At 41.2% G+C, this 18,643-nt stretch overlaps 1 long non-coding RNA gene across 9 annotated transcripts in view; it reads left to right on the top strand.

The window, feature by feature from the left end:
* Window positions 1–2,315: 2,315 nt before the first annotated feature.
* LOC106995245 (uncharacterized) overlaps window positions 2,316–18,643 on the top strand; it is a 32,456-nt gene continuing 16,128 nt past the window's right edge. For 2 of the 9 annotated variants that reach the window (XR_013413110.1, XR_013413109.1), the window contains exons 1-4: window positions 2,316–4,509; window positions 13,922–13,951; window positions 15,368–15,457; window positions 17,754–17,817. This is a non-coding gene — a long non-coding RNA (uncharacterized LOC106995245). Of the gene's footprint in view, window positions 4,510–8,557; window positions 13,862–13,921; window positions 13,952–15,367; window positions 15,458–17,753; window positions 17,818–18,643 lie in introns of those variants that run through there. The other 7 variants (XR_013413112.1, XR_013413111.1, XR_013413108.1 and 4 more) reach the window with 5 other exon arrangements.

The following is an 18,643-nucleotide window of genomic DNA, read 5'->3' as shown; positions in this document are numbered from 1 at the left end:
AATCATCTCTTTATGTTTATTGTTAAATGCACCATTCCTGGCTAATTTCATATCTCCCTCCATGAGAAAAACATAGCAACACTGTACTACTTCCATTGCAACGGCACTCTGGAACTTCTTTGTATTGAAACTATAAATTTCTTGCTTTTGCAGTTTCTTTAGCCTAAGGGTCAACAGTGGACTTAGGTAGGCCACAGCTCTGAACGTGTCCTGTGTCCAATGTGAGTGTCACCCCATAACGGCACATGAGCACCATTTTGCATGCCTAACCTTAAGAATTACCATTTAAAAGAATCCAGTGCAACCAGTGAGAGTGATCTGCTAGTGTGACTGCCCACCTGGAACCAGGGCCTGGTCACAGAAACCCAGGGCAACCAGTTTATAAATTGTCTTTTTGCCTTTTTATTTTAAAAGGTATTTTTGTGAAACAAAAGGTTTTAATTTCAGAGTCAAATTTATCAATCTTTTATAGTTGATGCTACTTGAGTCTTTAGAAAATTTTTCCCCAACCAAATTTCTTTTTTCTTTTTTTGAGATGGAGTCTTGCTCTGTCGCCTGGACTGGAGTGCAGTGGCACAATCTCAACTCACTGCAACATCCGCCTCCCGGGTTCAAGTGATTCTCCTGCCTCAGCCTCCCGAGTAGCTGGGATTATAGGTGCCTGCCACCATGCCTGGCTAATTTTTGTATTTATAGTAGAGACGGGATTTCGCTCTGTTGGCCAGGCTGGTCTCAAACTTCTGACCTCAGGTGATCCACCCACCTTGGCCTCCCAAAGTGCTGGAATTACAGGCTTGAGCCACCACGCCTGGCCAACCAAATTTCTTAAAAGTATAGAACATTTCCACACCTGCAGAAACTTCTAGTAGATAAAGATGTATTAGAGGTTTGGTAATCCAGTTTTTCTGATAGCTGCTTCATAGGTGTCACCGTAGGTAGTTTCACTTTTTGTTAAGCATTGTTTTCTCAAAGGTACCATTGTATTGTACCACTTTACAATACAATAACCCTCATTTGGAATGACAAGTCAGATTACTTTTTTTGTTTGATCCAAGGACACTTAGAAGATGGAAGGTATTTCTTAAGGAAGAAAATTTGCATACTTTATTATTTATCTGGAAACTGAAGAGCAAGCTTACCTGATAGATTTGGGCTGATGGTTACACTTTCCAGTTCAGCCACTGGGAGGGTAACGTATCCTTTGACTTTCTAGAAGTTGCTCTATAATGCTTAAGTTGCCATTGTCTCCCGTCTGGTTCTCTGTTGCTTCTCGAATAATATAGAAGAGTTTATGAGATTAATTGCTTCCTACGGAAATAGCCAGGTTTCTGAGGGCAGCTTTGGCTTTTATATGAGCTTTTTTTCCTACCACTTACCAGTTACTGACAGAGGGTCAACTTCACTACTGTGCCATTGTGGTTGGTCCAGTGTTGGGTTCCTCAGATTCATGGAGGAAATAGGAAAATAGTAAAGATTAAGGAGTCATAGTTAAAAAATTACAAACAGGTCACAAACAGTAGTCTTTCTTGATTATTTAGGAACTGAATAGCCATTCTATGAAATGTCTTTCTTTCCTTTTTCTCTCTTGCTCACCAATTGACTCATAAGCACTTAGACGTTCTCTTATGATTGGGAGCCATACAAGGTAGGGTGGAGTAAAAAATACATTGACTCTGAATCATGGTGTGTGACCTCAGACACATGATGTAACCTCTATAGGACTCTATTATAATGTATAAAACAGGAATAATCGTTTATTACTATCTATGTAATACATATTCCATTATCTATTACATTGGATAATGGAATGGGAAGTCCCTTGAAGATGGTACTAACCTCAATGTATTACTCCTTTCTAGCTTCTTTGGTTCAAAAGTTTGGTGGAGGAGTTACAAATTCTGGTTTCAATGATACATTTGGATACTTTATCAACACATCAGAGCTCTACCTATCCCTTCCCCCAATCTCAAAACCAAACTGAATTAACATCTTCACATTTATTATGTAGTTTATGGAGGATTTTAGCATTAATTATTGCTTGATTTACTCAATGTCCCCATGTTATAGATGAGAACTGGAAAACCCATTGAAGTTGTGACTCCTGGTCTAGAAATGAAGTCTTCTTCCAGTTAATGTTCTTTCTGGTATGTCTTTGCTTTCTCGAAATTTCCCTTTTTTGTCCTTACTGGGTAAATTTTGAACCAACCAAATCACAAAGATGTCGGGCTTTCAATCTTCTAGGCCACGCCTCTTATGCTCTCTCCGCCCTCAGCCCCCCCTCAGTTCTTAAAGCGCTGCAATTCGCTGCTGCAGCCATATTTCTTCCTCTCTCGGGGCTGGAGGCTTCCTGACTGAAGATCTCTCTGCACTTGGGGTTCTTTCTAGAACATTTTCTAGTCCCCCAACACCCCTTATGGCGTATTTCTTTAAAAAATCACCTAAATTCCATAAAATATTTTTTAAAATTCTATACTTTCTCCTAGTGTTTTCTTGACACGTCCTCCATATTTTTTTAAAAAAAGTATTTGGAATATTTTGAGGCAATTTTTAATTTTTAAGGAATTTTTTTTTGGAATCATTTTTGGTTGACATCTTTGATTTTGTGGATCAGTTTTCTACTCTTCCACTCTCTTTTCTATATTTTGCCCATCGGGGCTGCGGATACCTGGTTTTATTATTTTTTCTTTGCCCAACGGGGCTGTGGATACCTACCTTTTAATTCCTTTTTATTCGCCCATCGGGGCCGCGGATACCTGCTTTTTATTTTTTTTTTTCCTTAGCCCATCGGGGCATCGGATACCTGCTGATTCCCTTCCCCTCTGACCCCCCAACACTCTGGCCCATCGGGGTGGCGGATACCTGCTTTTTAAAAATTTTGTTTTTTTGGCCCATCGGGGCTTCGGATACCTGCTTTTATTTTTTATTTTTCCTTGCCCATCGGGGCCTCGGATACCTGCTTTAATTTTTGTTTTTCTGGCCCATCGGGGCCGCGGATACCTGCTTTGATTTTTTTTTTCATCGCCCGTCGGTGCTTTTTATGGATGAAAAAATGTTGGTTTTGTGGGTTGTTGCACTCTCTGGAATATCTACACTTTTTTTGCTGCTGATCATTTGGTGGTGTGTGAGTGTACCTACGGCTTTGGCAGGGAATGACTCTGCAGTTAAGCTAAGGGCGTGGAGGAAAAGTGGCCGCCATTTTAGACTTGCCGCATAACTCAGCTTAGGGCTAGTCGTTTGTGCTAAGTTTGAACTAGGGAGGCAAGATGGATGATACGTCAGGCAGAGGAAGTCATGTGCATTGCATGAGCTAAATCTATCTGAATAAGTTGATTTGGGGCTTGTTACGAGCTTTGCGTGATTATTGTATCGGGAGGCAGTAAGACAGAATCGTCTTTTGTCAGTACAAGGCACTAGTTGAAAATGAAAGGTTAGAAAAGACTAAGGTGCAAGGCTTAAAATGGCGATTTTGACATTGTGGCATTGCTCAGCATGGCGGGCTGTGCTTTGTTAGGTTCTCCAAAATGGCGGATCCAGTTCTGTCGCAGTGTTCAAGTGGCGGGAAGGCCACATCATGATGGGCGAGGCTTTGTTAAGTGGTTAGCATGGTGGTGGACATGTGCGGTCACACAGGAAAAGATGGCGGCTGAAGGTCTTGCCGCAGTGTAAAACATGGCGGGCCTCTTTGTCTTTGCTGCGTGCTTTTCGTGTTGGGTTTTGCCGCAGGGACAATATGGCAGGCGTTGTCATGTGTATATCATGGCTTTTGTCACGTGGACATCATGGCGGGCTTTTGCTCGGTGCAATCTTGGCGGGCTTGCCGCATTGTTAAAGATGGCGGGTTTTGCCGCCTAGTGCCATGCAGAGCGGGAGAGAAAGTGGGATGGACAGTGCTGGATTGTCGCATAACCCAACCAATTAGAAATGGGGGTGGAATTGATCACAGCCAATTAGAGCAGAAGATGGAATTAGACTGATGACACACTGTCCAGCTACTCAGCGAGGACTTGGGTGAATTAGCATAGCACTTCGCAGCTGTCTTTAGCCAGTCAAGAGACAGAAGTGGAGGGGCCACGTGTATGTCTCCCAGTGGGCGGTACACCAGGTGTTTTCAAGGTCTTTTCAAGGACATTTGGCCTTTCCGCCTCTGTCCCCTCTCATTTGTCACCTCCTGTCCAGTGCTGCCTCTTGCAGTGCTGGATATCTGGCTGTGTGGTCTGAACCTCACTCCATTCCTCTGTATTGGTGCCTCACCTAAGGCTAAGTATACTTCCCCCCACCCCCACCCCCCCCAACTCCCCCAACTCCCTACCCCCCACCGCCCCACCCCCTCTGGTCTGCCCTACACTGCACTGTGGCCATGGGCAGTGCTCCAGGCCTGCTTGGTGTGGACATGGTGGTGACCCGTGTCAAGGACCAGAATGGATCACAGATGATCGTTGGCCAACAGGTGGCAGAAGAGGAATTCCTGCCTTCCTCAAGAGGAACACCTACCCCTTGGCTAATGCTGGGGTCGGATTTTGATTTATATTTATCTTTTGGATGTCAGTCATACAGTCTGATTTTGTGGTTTGCTAGTGTTTGAATTTAAGTCTTAAGTGACTGTTATAGAATTGTATTGAGGCTTTATTTGTAGAATTCATTTTAATTACATTTAATGAGTTTTTATTTTGAGTTCCTTAAAATTCCTTAAAGTTTTTAGTTTCTCTTTACAAATTCCTTAACCTTTTGGCAGTAGATAGTCAAAGTCAAATCATTTCTAATTTTTAAAAAATGTGCTGATTATTTTCTTTGAAATTGACTTAACTACTTTCCTTTGGATTTTGAAAAGTCTGTAGCACAGACACAGTTAAAAATTTAACTTCATGATCTAATGTAAAAAAGAGTGTTTGAAGGTTTACACAGGTCCAGGCCTTGCTTTGTTCCCATCCTTGATGCGGCACTTATTGACTAATCACCTACTTATCAGGCAGGAAACTTGAATTGCTGTGGTCTGGTGTCCTCTATTCAGACTTATATTGGAGTATTAATGTCCACATTTCAATTTTTTGTTGTATCCTGCCTGCCTAGCATCCAGTTCCTCCCCAGCCCTGCTCCCAGCAAACCCCCCTAGTCTAGCCCCAGCCCTTCTCCCACCCCGCCCCAGCCCTGCCCCAGCCCCTGCCCCAGCCCCAGCCCCGCCCCAGCCCCAGCTCCAGCCCCCTAAGCCCCCAGCCCCAGCCCCAGTCCCAGTCCTAGTTCCTCAGTCCCGACCAGCTTCTCTGGAAAGTCACTCTAATTTTCATTGATTCAGGGCTCAAAATAAGTTGTCCATTGCTTATCCTATTATACTGGGATATTCTGTTTACCCTTGGCATCGCTGATCTTCAGTACTGACTCCTTGACCATTTTAAGTTAATGCATACAATCCCATTTGTCTGTGATCTCAACAGAATTTCTTTACTCGGTACGTTGAAGTTAGGGAATGTCAATTGAGAGCTTTCTATCAGAGCATTATTGCCCACAATTTGAGTTACTAATCATTTTCTCAATCCCCTGCCCTTAAAGGAGAAACCATTTCTCTGTCATTGCTTCTGTAGTCACAGTCCCAATTTTGAGTAGTGACCTTTTATTGTGTACTGTGTTGGCCACCTAAAACTCTTTGCATTGAGTAAAATTCTAATTGCCAATAATCCTACCCATTGGATTAGACAGCACTCTGAACCCCATTTGCATTCAGCAGAGGGTCTCAGACAACCCGTCTTTTGTTGGACAGTTAAAATGCTCAGTCCCAATTGTCATAGCTTTGCGTATTAAACAAAGGCACCCTACTGCGCTTTTTGCTGTGCTTCTGGAGAATCCTGCTGTTCTTGGACGATTAAAGAACAAAGTAGTAATTGCTAATTGTCTCACCCATTAATCTTGAAGGCTACCAGTCGCCCTTGCATTTGCCTTGAGGCAGTGCTGACTACCTGAGATTTAAGAGTTTCTTAAATTATTGAGTAAAATCCCAGTTATCCATAGTTCTGTTAGTTACACTATGGCCTTTGCAAACATCTTTGCGTAACAGCAGAGGGACTCATTCTTAGAGCCCCTTCCCTTGGAATATTAATGGATACAATAGTAATTATTCATGGTTCTGCCTAACAAAAGAGACCCACTTATATGTATGCCCTTGTCATTGCTCCTACTTAGTGTCAACTGCCTACCACCTGGCATTAATATGTAAAACACTTAACTGCCTATGGTCCCACTCGTTAGTCTAGGATATCCCCTTTGCCATTGCTGCTGAGTTCTGACTACCCAAGTTTCCTTCTCTTAAACAGTTGATATGCATAATTGCATATATTCATGGTTCTGTGCAATAAAAATGGATTCCCACCCCATCCCACCTTCTGTGGGATATTGCTAACGAGTGCAGATTATTCAATAACAGCCTTTGGACAGTTAATTTGCACAGTTGCAATTGTCCAGAGTCCTGTCCATTAGAAAGGGACTCTGGGCTCTGTATCCTATTTGCATGTTACAATGTGGGCTGATCACCCAAGGACTCTTCTTGTGCATTGATGTTCATAATTGTGTTTGTCCACGATCTTGTGCACTAACCCTGCCACTCCCTTTGTATTCCAGCAGGGGACCCTTACTACTTAAGACCTCTGTACTAGGACAGTTTATGTGCACAATCCTAAGTGATTAGAACTGAGTCTTTTATATCATGGTCCCTGCATCATCTTTGCTTTACATCAGGAGGGTGCTGGTTACCTAATGCCCCTCCTCCAGAAATTATTGATGTGCAAAATGCAATTTCCCTATCTGCTGTTAGTCTGGGGTCTCATCCCCTCATATTCCTTTTGTCTTACAGCAGGGGGTACTTGGGACTGTTAATGCGCATAATTGCAATTATGGTCTTTTCCATTAAATTAAGATCCCAACCCTCTTAGCATTACAGTAGAGGGTGCTAATCACAAGGACTCTTCTTTTGTACTGTTAATGTGCTACTTGCATTTGTCCCTCTTCCTGTGCACTAAAGACCCCACTTACTTCCCTTGTGCTCGGGAATGGATGACCTCTACTCAAGACCTTTGCACTAGGATAGTTAATGTGAACCATGGCAGTTGATCACAGCAATGTCTTTCAGATCAGATCCATTGTACCCTCCTTGTTTTACAGCAAGGGATATTAATTACTCATGTTACCTTTCCCTGGGACTATGAATGTGCAAAATTCCAATGTTCGTGGTCTCTCCCTTTAAACCAATATTCTACCCCTTTTATATTATATAAAGGGATGCTGGCAACCCAAAGTCCTTCTCTTGAGACTCTTAATGTGTATATTTCTAATTGTCCACGACTCTTAATGTGCATATTTTCAATTGTCTGTGGTCCCTCCCAATAAGCTAATATCTTGACTTCTCAGTATCATAGCAGGGGGTACTGATTTCCTGAAGTCTTTCTTGAACTTCCAGTGTGCAAAATTGCCCTGAGGCCGGGTGTGGTGGCTCACACCTGTAATCCCAGCACTTTGGGAGGCTGAGGTGGGAGGATTCCTTAAGGCCAGGAGTTTGAGACCAGCCTGGCCAACATTAAAGAAAAATAAAGTAAAACAGTTGCCCTGGAATCCCATCCCCCTCACCCCTCCTTGGCATAGCAGCAGGAGTGCTAACTAGCTAGTGCTACTTCTTCTATACTGCTTAAATGCGCATAATTAACAGTAGTTGATGTGCCCCTGTGTTAGAGTGGAATTCCCGCTTCCTTGCTCCATTTGCATTACTGCAGGAGCTTCTAACTAGCCTGAATTCATTCTCTTGGACTGTTAATGTGCATACTTATATTTGCTCCTGTACCTTTTTATCATGTAAGGACTCCACCCACTCTATTTACATCCCAGCGGGAAGTACCTACTACTTAAGACCCTTCGACTAGCAAAGTTAGCATGCATAATCTTAGTTGTTATATACACATTTTCATTTGTACACAGCTGTGCCTTTTATCAGGACTCCTGTACTTATCAAAGCAGAGAGTGCTAACCAACATTAAGTCCTTCTTCGGACTGTAGATGCATGTAATTGCAGTTGTCAATGGTCCTTCAATTAGACTTGGGTTTCTGACCTTTCACACCCTCTTTATTGCATGGGGTACTATTCACTTAAGGCCTCTTTCTCAAACTGTTAATGTGCCTAATGACAATTACATTAGGATCCTTCCTTTTGAAGGACAGCATGGTTGGTGACACCTAAGGCCCCATTTCTTGGCCTCTCAATATGTGTGACTGTATTTGTCCAGGTTGCTACGCACTAGAGAAGGAAAGTGCTCCCCTCATCCCCACTTTTCCCTTTCAGCAGGAAGTGCCCACCCCATAAGACCCTTTTATTTAGAGAGTCTAGGTGCACAATTGTAAGTGACCACAAACATGCCTCTTGGACATTAATGTGCGTAATGGCACACTGCTCATTCCATGTGAATAAGGTCCCACTCTCCGACCCCTTTTGCACTACAGAAGGGGTGCTGATAACCAAGTTCCCTTTTCTTGGCATGTTATGTGTGATTATAATTGTCTGGGATCCTATGCACTAGAAAAGGAGGGTCCTCTCCACATACCTCAGTCTCACCTTTCCCTTCCAGCAGGGCGTGCCCACTCCATAAGACTCTCAAATTTGGACAGTCAAGATGTGTAATTGTTAAGTGAACACAACCATGCACCTTAGACATGAATGTGCATAACTACACACAGCTCATCCTATCTGAATAAAATCCTACTCTCAGACCCCTTTTGCAGTACAGCAGGGGTGCTGATCACCAAGGCCCCCTTTCCTGGCATGGTATGCATGCGATTATGTTTGTCTTGGTTCCTGTGTACTAGATGTGGAAGCCTCCCCCGCCACACCCCCACCCCAATCTTCCTTTCCCTCCGGCAGGGAGTCCCTGTTCCATAAGACCCTTACATTTGGACAATCAAGGTGCACAATTGTAAGTGACCACAGGCATGCACCTTGGACATTAATGTGCATAACTGCACGCGGCCCATTTCATCTGAATAAGGTCCTACTCTCAGACCCCTTTTGCAGTACAGCAGGGGTGCTGATCACCAGGGCCCCTTTTCCTGGCCTGTTACGTATGTGATTATATTTGTCTGGGTTCCTGTGCGTTAGACATGGAAGCCTCCCCTGCCACACCCCACCCCCAACCTTCATTTCCCTTCCGGCAGGGAGTGCCCCCTTCATAAGACGCTTACATTTGGGCAGTCAAGGTGCACAGTTGTAAGTGACCACAGGCACGCACCTTGGATATCAATGTGTGTAACTGCACATTGCCCATCCCATCTGAATAAGGTCCTACTCTCAGACCCCTTTTGCAGTACAGCAGGGGTGCTGATCACCAAGGCCCCTTTTCTTGGCCTGTTGTGTGGGTGATTATGTTTGTCTGGGTTCCTGTGTATTAGACAAGGAAGCCTTTCCCCCCCTCCGCCCCCACTCCCAGTCTTCCTTTCCCTTCCAGCAGGGAGTACCCTCTCCATAAGACCATTACATTTGGACAATCAAGGTGCACAATTGTAAGTGACTACAGCCATGCACCTTGGACATTAATGTGCATAACTGCACATGGCCTATCTCATCTGAATAAGGTCCTACTCTCAGACCCCTTTTGCAGTACAGCGGGGGTGCTGAATCACCAGGGCCCTTTTTCCTGGCCTGTTATGTGTGATTATATTTGTCCTGGTTTCTGTGTAATAGACATGAAAGCCTCCCCTGCCACACCCCACCTCCAATCTTCGTTTCCCTTCCAGCAGGGAGTGTCCACTCCATATACCCTTACATTTGGACAATCAAGGTGCACAATTTTAAGTGACCACAGGCACGCACCTTGGACACTAATGTGCGTAACTGCACATGACCCATCCCATCTGACTAAGGTCCTACTCTTAGATCCTTTTTGCAGTACAGCAGGGGTGCTGATCACCAGGGCCCCTTTTCCTGGCCTGTTATGTGTGATTATATTTCTTCCAGTTCCTGTGTAATAGACATGGAAATCTCCCCTGCCACACTCCACCCCCAGTCTTCCATTACCTTCCAGCAGGGAGTGCCCGCTCCATAAGATCCTTACATTTGGACAATCAAGGTGCACAATTGTAAGTGACCACAACCATGCACCTTGGACATAAATGTGTGTAACTGCACATGTCCCATCCCATCTGAATAAGGTCCTACTCTCAGACCCCTTTTGCAGTACAGTAGGGGTGCTGATAACCAAGGCCCCTTTTCCTGGCCTGTTAACTTACGTGATTATATTTGTCTGGGTTCCAGTGTATAAGACATGGAAGCCTCCCGTGCCCCACCCCACCCCCAATCTTCCTTTTCCTTCTGGCAGGGAGTGCCCGCTCCATAAGAACCTTACATTTGGACAGTCAAGGTGCACAATTGTAAGTGACCACAGCCATGCACCTTGGACAATAATGTGTGTAACTGCACACGGCCTATCTCGTCTGAATAAGGTCCTACTCTCAGACCCCTTTTGCAGTACATCAGGGGTGCTGATAACCAAGGCCCATTTTCCTGGCCTGTTATGTGTGTGATTATATTTGTCCAGGTTTCTGTGTACTAGACAAGGAAGCCTCCTCTGCCCCACCCTACCTACCTGTAATCTTCCTTTTCCTACCAGCAGGGAGTGCTCACCCCATAAGACCTTTACATTTGGACAATCAAGGTGCACAATTGTAAGTGACCGCAACCATGCATCTTGGAAATTGATGTGCATAACTGCACACGGCTTGTCCTATTTGAATAAAGTCCTACTCTCAGACTCCCTTTGCAGTATAGCTGGGGTGCTGATCACTAAGGCCTCTTTTCTTGGCTTGTCTGTATTCTTGTGTACTAGCTAAGGATACCTTCTCATGGACTCCCTTTGCTTTTCAAGAAGGAGTACCCACTACTTTCAGATTCTTATATTTGTCCAAAGTACATGGTTTTAATGGACCACAACAATGTCCCTTGGACGTTAATGTATATAATCACCACATGGTTCATCCTGAATAAACAAGGTCCTACCCTCTCACCCTCCATTTGCAGTATACCAGGGTTGCTGACCCCTAAGTCCCCTTTTCTTGGCTTATTGACATGCATAATTGCATTTATGTGGGTTCTTGTGCCCTAGACAAGGATGCCCCACCTCTTTTCAATAGTGGGTGCCCACTCCTTATGATCTTCACATTTGAACAGTTAATGGGAATAATTGCAGTTGTCCACAACCCTATCACTTCTAGGACCATTGCACCTCTTTTGCATTACTGTGGGATATACTGCTTGCCTGCAAGGCCCCTTCTGGTGGACTATCAACATACATAATTGAAATTTTCTTTTGTGTTTGTCAGTAGATTAAAGTCATACCCCATCACCTTTCCTTTGTAGTACAGCAGGGTGTCCCGATCAACCAAAGTCGTGTTATTTTGGACTGTTAATATGCGCAATTACATTTGCTCCTGGTCTGTGCACTAGACAAGGATCCTACCTACTTTCTTAGCGTTTTTAGCAGGTAGTGCCCACTACTCAAGACTCTCTCACTTGGAATGTTCATGTGCACAAACACAATTCTCTAAGCATGTTCCTGTACCACCTTTGCTTTAGAGCAGGGGGATGATATTCACTTAGTGCCCCTTCTCTTGGACTTAATATGCATTAATGCAATTGTCTACCTCTTCTTTTAGACTAAGACTTGATCTCCACATACTCCCCTTGCATCAGGGGCATGTTAATTATGAATGAACCCTTTTAATATTAATGTCACAATTTTATTTGTGGACCTGTGTAGTAGAAAAAGACCCTATGTTCCTTCTACTACCCTTTGGGTTGCTGCCGAAAAGTGCTAACTACTCATAATCTCAGCTCTTGGACAATTAATATGCATTAATAACAATTATCCAGGGCACTGATCATTAGATAAGACTCCTGCCTCCTCATGCATATATCAGGGGTACTGAACCACTAAGGCCCCTTGTACTGTTAATGTGCATATTTGCAATTATACATGTCTCCTTCTGTTAGAGTGGGATATTATGCCTTAGTATCCCCTTTGCATTACTGCAGGGGCTGCCGACTACTCAAAACTTCTCCTGGGACTGTTAATAGGCACAATGGCAGTTATCAATGGTTTTTTCCCTCACTGATCTTGTTAAGCACCCCACCCCACTCTTAGTTTCCCATGGCATAATAAAGTATAAGCATTGGAATATTCCATGCACTTGTCCATCAAACAGTGGACCATACTCCCACCACTTTTGCATTGCACCAGTGTGTAAAGTCACAGTTAGCCATGGTGTCATGCTTTATGTACGAAGTCTTCCCTCTCTGCCCCTTGTGTGCCCTTGGCCCCTTTTTACAGACTATTGCTCACAATCTTAGGTATCCATATATCCAGATATTAGATAAGATTGTGCTCTCTCCTTCCTCCCTTCCCCCTGCCCTGCCCCATTTGCCTCTTTGCTGGGTAATCTTGACTGGACAAGACCCTTTCTCTTGGACTTAAAAAATACTCAGTTGCACTTTCCTTGGTCCCACCCATTATACATGAACCCCTCTACTTCCATTTGCATTGCTTCTGAGTATGCTGACCACCCAAAGCCCCTTCTGTGTTCTTAATGAACACAGTACTGATTGTCCCATTTTTCAGCCCATCAGTCCAAGATCTCCCTACCACTTTGGTGTGTTTGTGCAGTGTTGACTATGAAAAGCAGGCCTGAACTAGGTGGATAAGCCTTCATTCATTTTCTTTCATTTATTAATGATCCCAGTTTAAATTATTGTCAGATTCTGGGGACAAGAACCATTCTTGCCCACCTCTGTTACTGCTTTACTGTGCAAAACACTCAAGGCAAGTCAGACCCAGGGAGCTGGATTGCCATCCTTTATTTTGTGTTTCCAGTATACACTATCAAATTGTCTCCCCAGGAAGGAAGGTTGGCACTTTCTCTGCATTCTTCTTTCCAGAGCAGATTGTCTGGTTAAGAATCTCTTGTTGTCCCCTTTGTATATTGTTATTGTAAAGTGCCAAATGGCAGGATACAGCCAGAAAAATTGCTGTTATTATTATTAAAAAAAATTTTTAAGAAAGACATCTGGATTGTAGACTGGACTCAGTAACCTGGTCATTATTTTTTTGAAGCCAAAAAATCCGTTTATACTATGTACCTGATGACCAGTGTCTCATTTTAACTGAGGGTGGTGGGTCTGTGGATAGAACACTGACTCTTGCTATTTTAATATTATCAAAGGCGTTCTAGAGCGGAACTCTTAAGACCAGTATCTTTGTGTGGGCTTTACCAGGATTCATTTTTAGAAAATCTACCTAAATTTTATAATCCTTAAATTTCTTCATCTGGAGCACCTGCCCCTACTTATTTCAAGAAGATTGCAGTAAAACGATTAAATGAGGGAACATATGCAGAGGTGCTTTTAAAAAGCATATGCCACCTTTTTTATTAATTTGTCTATTATATAAAATGAAGCATTTAATTATACTAATAATTTGAAGTAGTTCGAAGTACCACACTGAGGTGAGGACTTAAAAATGATAAGACCAGTTTCCTATTTTATAGGAAAAATAAGCCAAAATTAAATATTCTTTTGGATATAAATTTCAACAGTGAGATAGCTGCCTAGTGGAAATGAATAATATCCCAGCCACTAGTGTACAGGGTGTTTTGTGGCAAAGGAGTATGTAACATGGAACTGCTCAAGCAAATAACTAGTCATCACAACAGCAGTTCTTTGTAATAACTGAAAAAGAATATTGTTTCTCTGAGAAGGATGTCAAAAGATCGGCCCAGCTCAGGGAGCAGTTTGCCCTACTAGCTCCTCGGACAGCTGTAAGAAGAGTCTCTGGCTCTTTAGAATACTGTAAGTACTACTTTGTAGCTATTAAGTAATCTTTTTCCTATTCTATTTTCTTTCTCTTAGATGCCACCTATAGAAAAGTCAGAGGGTCCAGTAAGTTTCTTTCCTTCTTCCCACCTCATCTGCAATATATATATATGTGTATATAGATAGATAGATACATACATACATACATACATAAATACACATATGTGAGTTAACCAGCAGAACTGTAGAATTAATATTGTGGACCCAGCTCTATGCTAGGTTACACTGATAACCTGGGTGGGAATGATATCCTATATAATTCCATTCCTGAGACGGTTTTATTGTTGAGGAGCTAATATAAGCACATTTGAAATAACTTTAGAAAATAATAATAAAGTGCTGTTTTGTGTGAATCATAAGTAGTAGTTTTAAGAAGGGAACCCACAAGGATTTGAAGTTGATAGAATAAAAAAAACTTAAGGAAGTGGGTTTGCTTTTTCTCTTTAAGCCAAGATAGGATTAATATTGCAGCCATCTGGATAGTCCAGTTGGTTTATTTTAATTTCATTCATTTTTTACCTCTTTTGGAGCCATGGAAAGAGATGAAAGGGATAGGGCATAGCCATTGTGTTTGGCTTTTTGCCAAGGTTGGCAAATTAGTGATTGTTAAATCTCATAAGCTTGAGTATTTTAAAGTTCAGAGATTGGGGGTATAAATCTAATACTTCGGCTCTTTCCACAATTTTACTACATTTCTGCCCAAGAACAGATGACCATGGATAATGCATATCATAAATACTTTTTTAGTTTGGAATCTTTTTGCCAAGAGCGTAGTGGAGAAATGAAGTCAAAACCTTGACCTTCCTTGCCTACTTTATGCAGTAGTTTATATACCCTCTTTCCTCCCAGCTTTTGTAAAGCTAAAAGCAGCTTAGCCTCCTTAATGTTTTCCAGCTGAAAAAATATTGTTTAACATAACATTTGAAACTTTTTTTCTGGTGCACATTCATGCATCGCAGGAGGAGCAACGAGAACCATATAAATGAACTGGCTTCACTTATAGGCCATTTTAATTCACATCCATATTTCCTCATGGCTTGTTTCCATGCCCCCCACCCCCACTCCAGATGCTTTAACAACATTGTCTGGCTGACTGGGGGTAATATACATCATGGTCTTGAGCCTTCTTGGAAACATGGTCTGTGCCATTGTTTCTCAAACTCAAGTAATGCTTCATGATGAAATACCTAAAGGAACAGAATTTTCTGAGATCCTAAAAAAATGTGTTTTGAGGAACACTGACTTAACAAAGGTATTTGAAATGGAAATATGTTTTACAATTTCACATTGTCTTTGTCAAAGATGTGTTTTATATAATTTATGTAGAACTTGGGGATCCATTAGAATATATTCACAAATCCCCAGGGTTATCACCCCAATTTGAGAAATACTGGTCTATGCTTATGAAATCTTGGGTTGCTAATTAAATTGTCATTCATTGTCGACATACAATTATAATTATTATTGGAATTTGTTTTAAAGGAATGAATTTAGAGGTGATTCTGTACCTTAACTCAAGAGGAAGGATGGCTTGCTTTTAGGTGGATTGATTCTGCTAGATAGCATCCAAAGGTGAATCTTGAAGCTGTATTTAAATTCATTGCTTAAAATAATTTCTACCCTTAAGAAAAATCTCTAGCAATTGTAAAAAGGGATGCTCTGGAAATGTGGGCATCTTCAAAATAGAGATAATTATTGTGTTAATTCAGCAAATATTATTGTTCCAGGTGCTGGAATAAATAGCAAAACCAAAGACAGGATTTATATCAAGGAATTTGCTTTCTTATGGAGGATGCAGAAGGAAATCATTATGGTGTTGGGCAGAAACGCTTAGACTTTAGTCCTGGCTCTGACTTGGGTTCAAATCACCATCAGTCTGACCATCTCGAGACTGCTAGTGAAATAAGATAGGGGCTTAAATCAAATACCTAAATCCCTGACATTTTGTGATTTGGAAAATTTTCAAAAGTCTAATAAAAGAAACATTTTTGTGGCATTTCTCTAAATGATTATTGTTATTTCTTTTCTGACTTTTCCCTTTATAAAACCTTAACATGTAGGATTGGGGGAAATTTACCATTTTCTCATATCCTCTTTCAGCTTTATCTTTCTGTAACTTCCATTTCTCTAGCCACCTCCCTAAATTACAGAAGACTATGAGACCCAGGGCTGCTGTGATGAGGCATTCATAGTTTCTTTTCAGGGTGTTTGTGCCCTAATTATCAAATGTATAGCTTGGAGGGAGTTCGTGTCTTAAAGTAATGAATTAAGAGTTGACTTTTGTTGACTGCTAAAATATTCTTATATGTGAAAACATCCTGGAGAAATGTGTTACCAGCTTAAACAGAAACTAATGATTATATCTGAACTGAGCTAATGCCTCTTCTGTTCCCCCAAACCTTATAAGTTTGGATGGCAAAGAGTAATGATATGTCTGGTTAAACAGAGCTAATGCCTTCCTTTGCCTTGTCTTAAAGACTGGATTGGGAGAAAATTGATATTCTCACTACCATATGTTGGGGTGTAGGCAAGTAGCATTTTACACAGGTTTCCTTCAAAATCCAACTGAAGTTGGAGCTCATGTATTTAAGACATAGCTGGCCTGCTGAATTTAACACGTTAAACTTCAGTGGCCATGTACAGTTATATATCACTATATATATGTGTATTAGACTGTTGAGTTGGATATGTTTTTGTTGTGGCTTGGGCTTTATTTGATAGTTCTTACTTGACCTTTCCAAATTGAGTACTGATACATGGAACCTGGGCTCCTTTTGCATCTTATACAAATGAGTTTGGTAAAGAAGCCTCTTCTTTACTGTTTTGATGTTTGTATTGGAAATAACTTTTGATTTTTTTTTTCATGTTAGGATGAGAGACTGAAACAAAATATAAATTTGAACAGTGCTAGACTTCTTAAATTATGAGTAGACTTAAAGTATTATTTTCCTTAACCAGTTAGAATGCTATTCTTCTAGTGTCCCCAGAAACATGAGAGGTTATGCAGTAGACCCAAGTAATACTCTCTTATTACATAATCTAATCAAGTGTATATAACAATTTAAAAATAGGGATGTGACTGGAACATCACTGTACTTTACCAGGTCCCATTATAAAATTATCTATGTTACTTTACCCCATAGCTTTGAAAACTATTTGCACATACTATAAAACTATTTTATAGTATGCTATTAGTGTGATTGGCATTGAACAGTGATGGGATATAATCACTCTACAATCTATATATCATTAAAGTTTTCCAGCCTTATAGATCTCCCTTGACTGAAAATGAGCTACTAACTCACTGACTTACTTTTTACAGCAGATTGACTAGGTCTTTCCGGGAAATCTGTTGATGTACAAAAACAAAGTTTAATTGCTAATGTTTTTTAAAAAATAACTTTTTGATATTATGGATACCTGGTTATTTGGGCCTTGTATATTTTAACATCAAAATTACCTATTATAAATCCATATAAACAGAAAAGAAAGAGAGTAAGTCTTTAGGTCAGATCTGCAAACAATGATGGTACCTACTGTAGCAAAATCTGGAACATAGACTTACCAGTTCTCAGGTTCTGTTTTGCTTGCTTTTTAAAAACTGTATCTTATAAGTCTTCAGCATCTGATTGGGAGATTTTTTAGAAAAAAATACCCTTTTAATGTTAGAACAGTGTAGAGATTTACAGAATGATTCTGAAGATAGAGCTTTTGTGTACTTCACACCCAGTTTTTCCCAATGTTAACATTTTAAACTAGTTTGGTACATTTATCACAACAAACCAATATTGATATATTATTATTAACTAAAGTCCATATTTTATTCAGATTTCCTTAGTTTTTCCTTAATGTTCTTTTTGTGTTCCAGGATTCCACTGAAGATACCATGCTGCATGTGTCCTTAGTATTCGTGTCTCCTTAGGCTCCTCTTGGTAATGACAGTTTCTCAGACTCTTTGTTTTTGATGAACTGCACAGTTTTGAGGACTAATGGTCCAGTATTCTATAGAATGTCTCTCTATTGGAATTTGTCGATGTTCTTCTCATGACTAGATTGGGTTTATGAGTGTTTAGGAGGAAGACCACAAAGGTAGAGTGCCATTCTTATCATTTATCAAGAGTACATACTATCAACATGACTTATAACTGTTTATGTTATCCTTAATCACCTGTCTGAGGTACTATTAGTCAGGTTTCTCCAGCATAAAATTAGTCTTTATTTCTCCATTTCCATACTGTACTGTTCACATAGAAAGTCACTATGTGCAGCTGGCACTAAGGAATGGGAAATTATCTTCCACTTTGTTGAGGGCAGAGTATTTACATAAATTATTTGGAATTCTTTTGCGTGGGATGTCTTTTCTCCACAATGTACTGTGTTTATTCAGTCGTTTATATTAGTATGATCTCAGGGGTATTTTATACTTTGGGTTATAATACAGTATTACTTTATTCTGTTGTTCAAATTGTTCCAGCGTTGGCCATTGGGAGTTCTTTCAGTTGGCTTTGATGTAACCCCATGAATGTGGGTTTTTTGTTTGAGCACTTTCTTATTTTTGGCACGACAAGATGCTTCAGGCTCATTTGCATATCTCCTGCCTGGATCTAGAATGATATATTTCTCCAAGGAGCCTTGATACTTTTTATTGGAGAGTAATATTAGAAATCAAGAAGTGAGTGCTAGGTGCGCTCATTGCTACTGGAGTGTCATTCCTTCAAGACCTTTTCAGTTGACAAGAGCAAGGAGATACATGTTTGC

Source organism: Macaca mulatta, chromosome X (assembly GCF_049350105.2).
Source record: "Macaca mulatta isolate MMU2019108-1 chromosome X, T2T-MMU8v2.0, whole genome shotgun sequence".
NCBI lineage: Eukaryota > Metazoa > Chordata > Mammalia > Primates > Cercopithecidae > Macaca > Macaca mulatta.
This window is presented reverse-complemented; position numbering and strand designations above follow the sequence as displayed.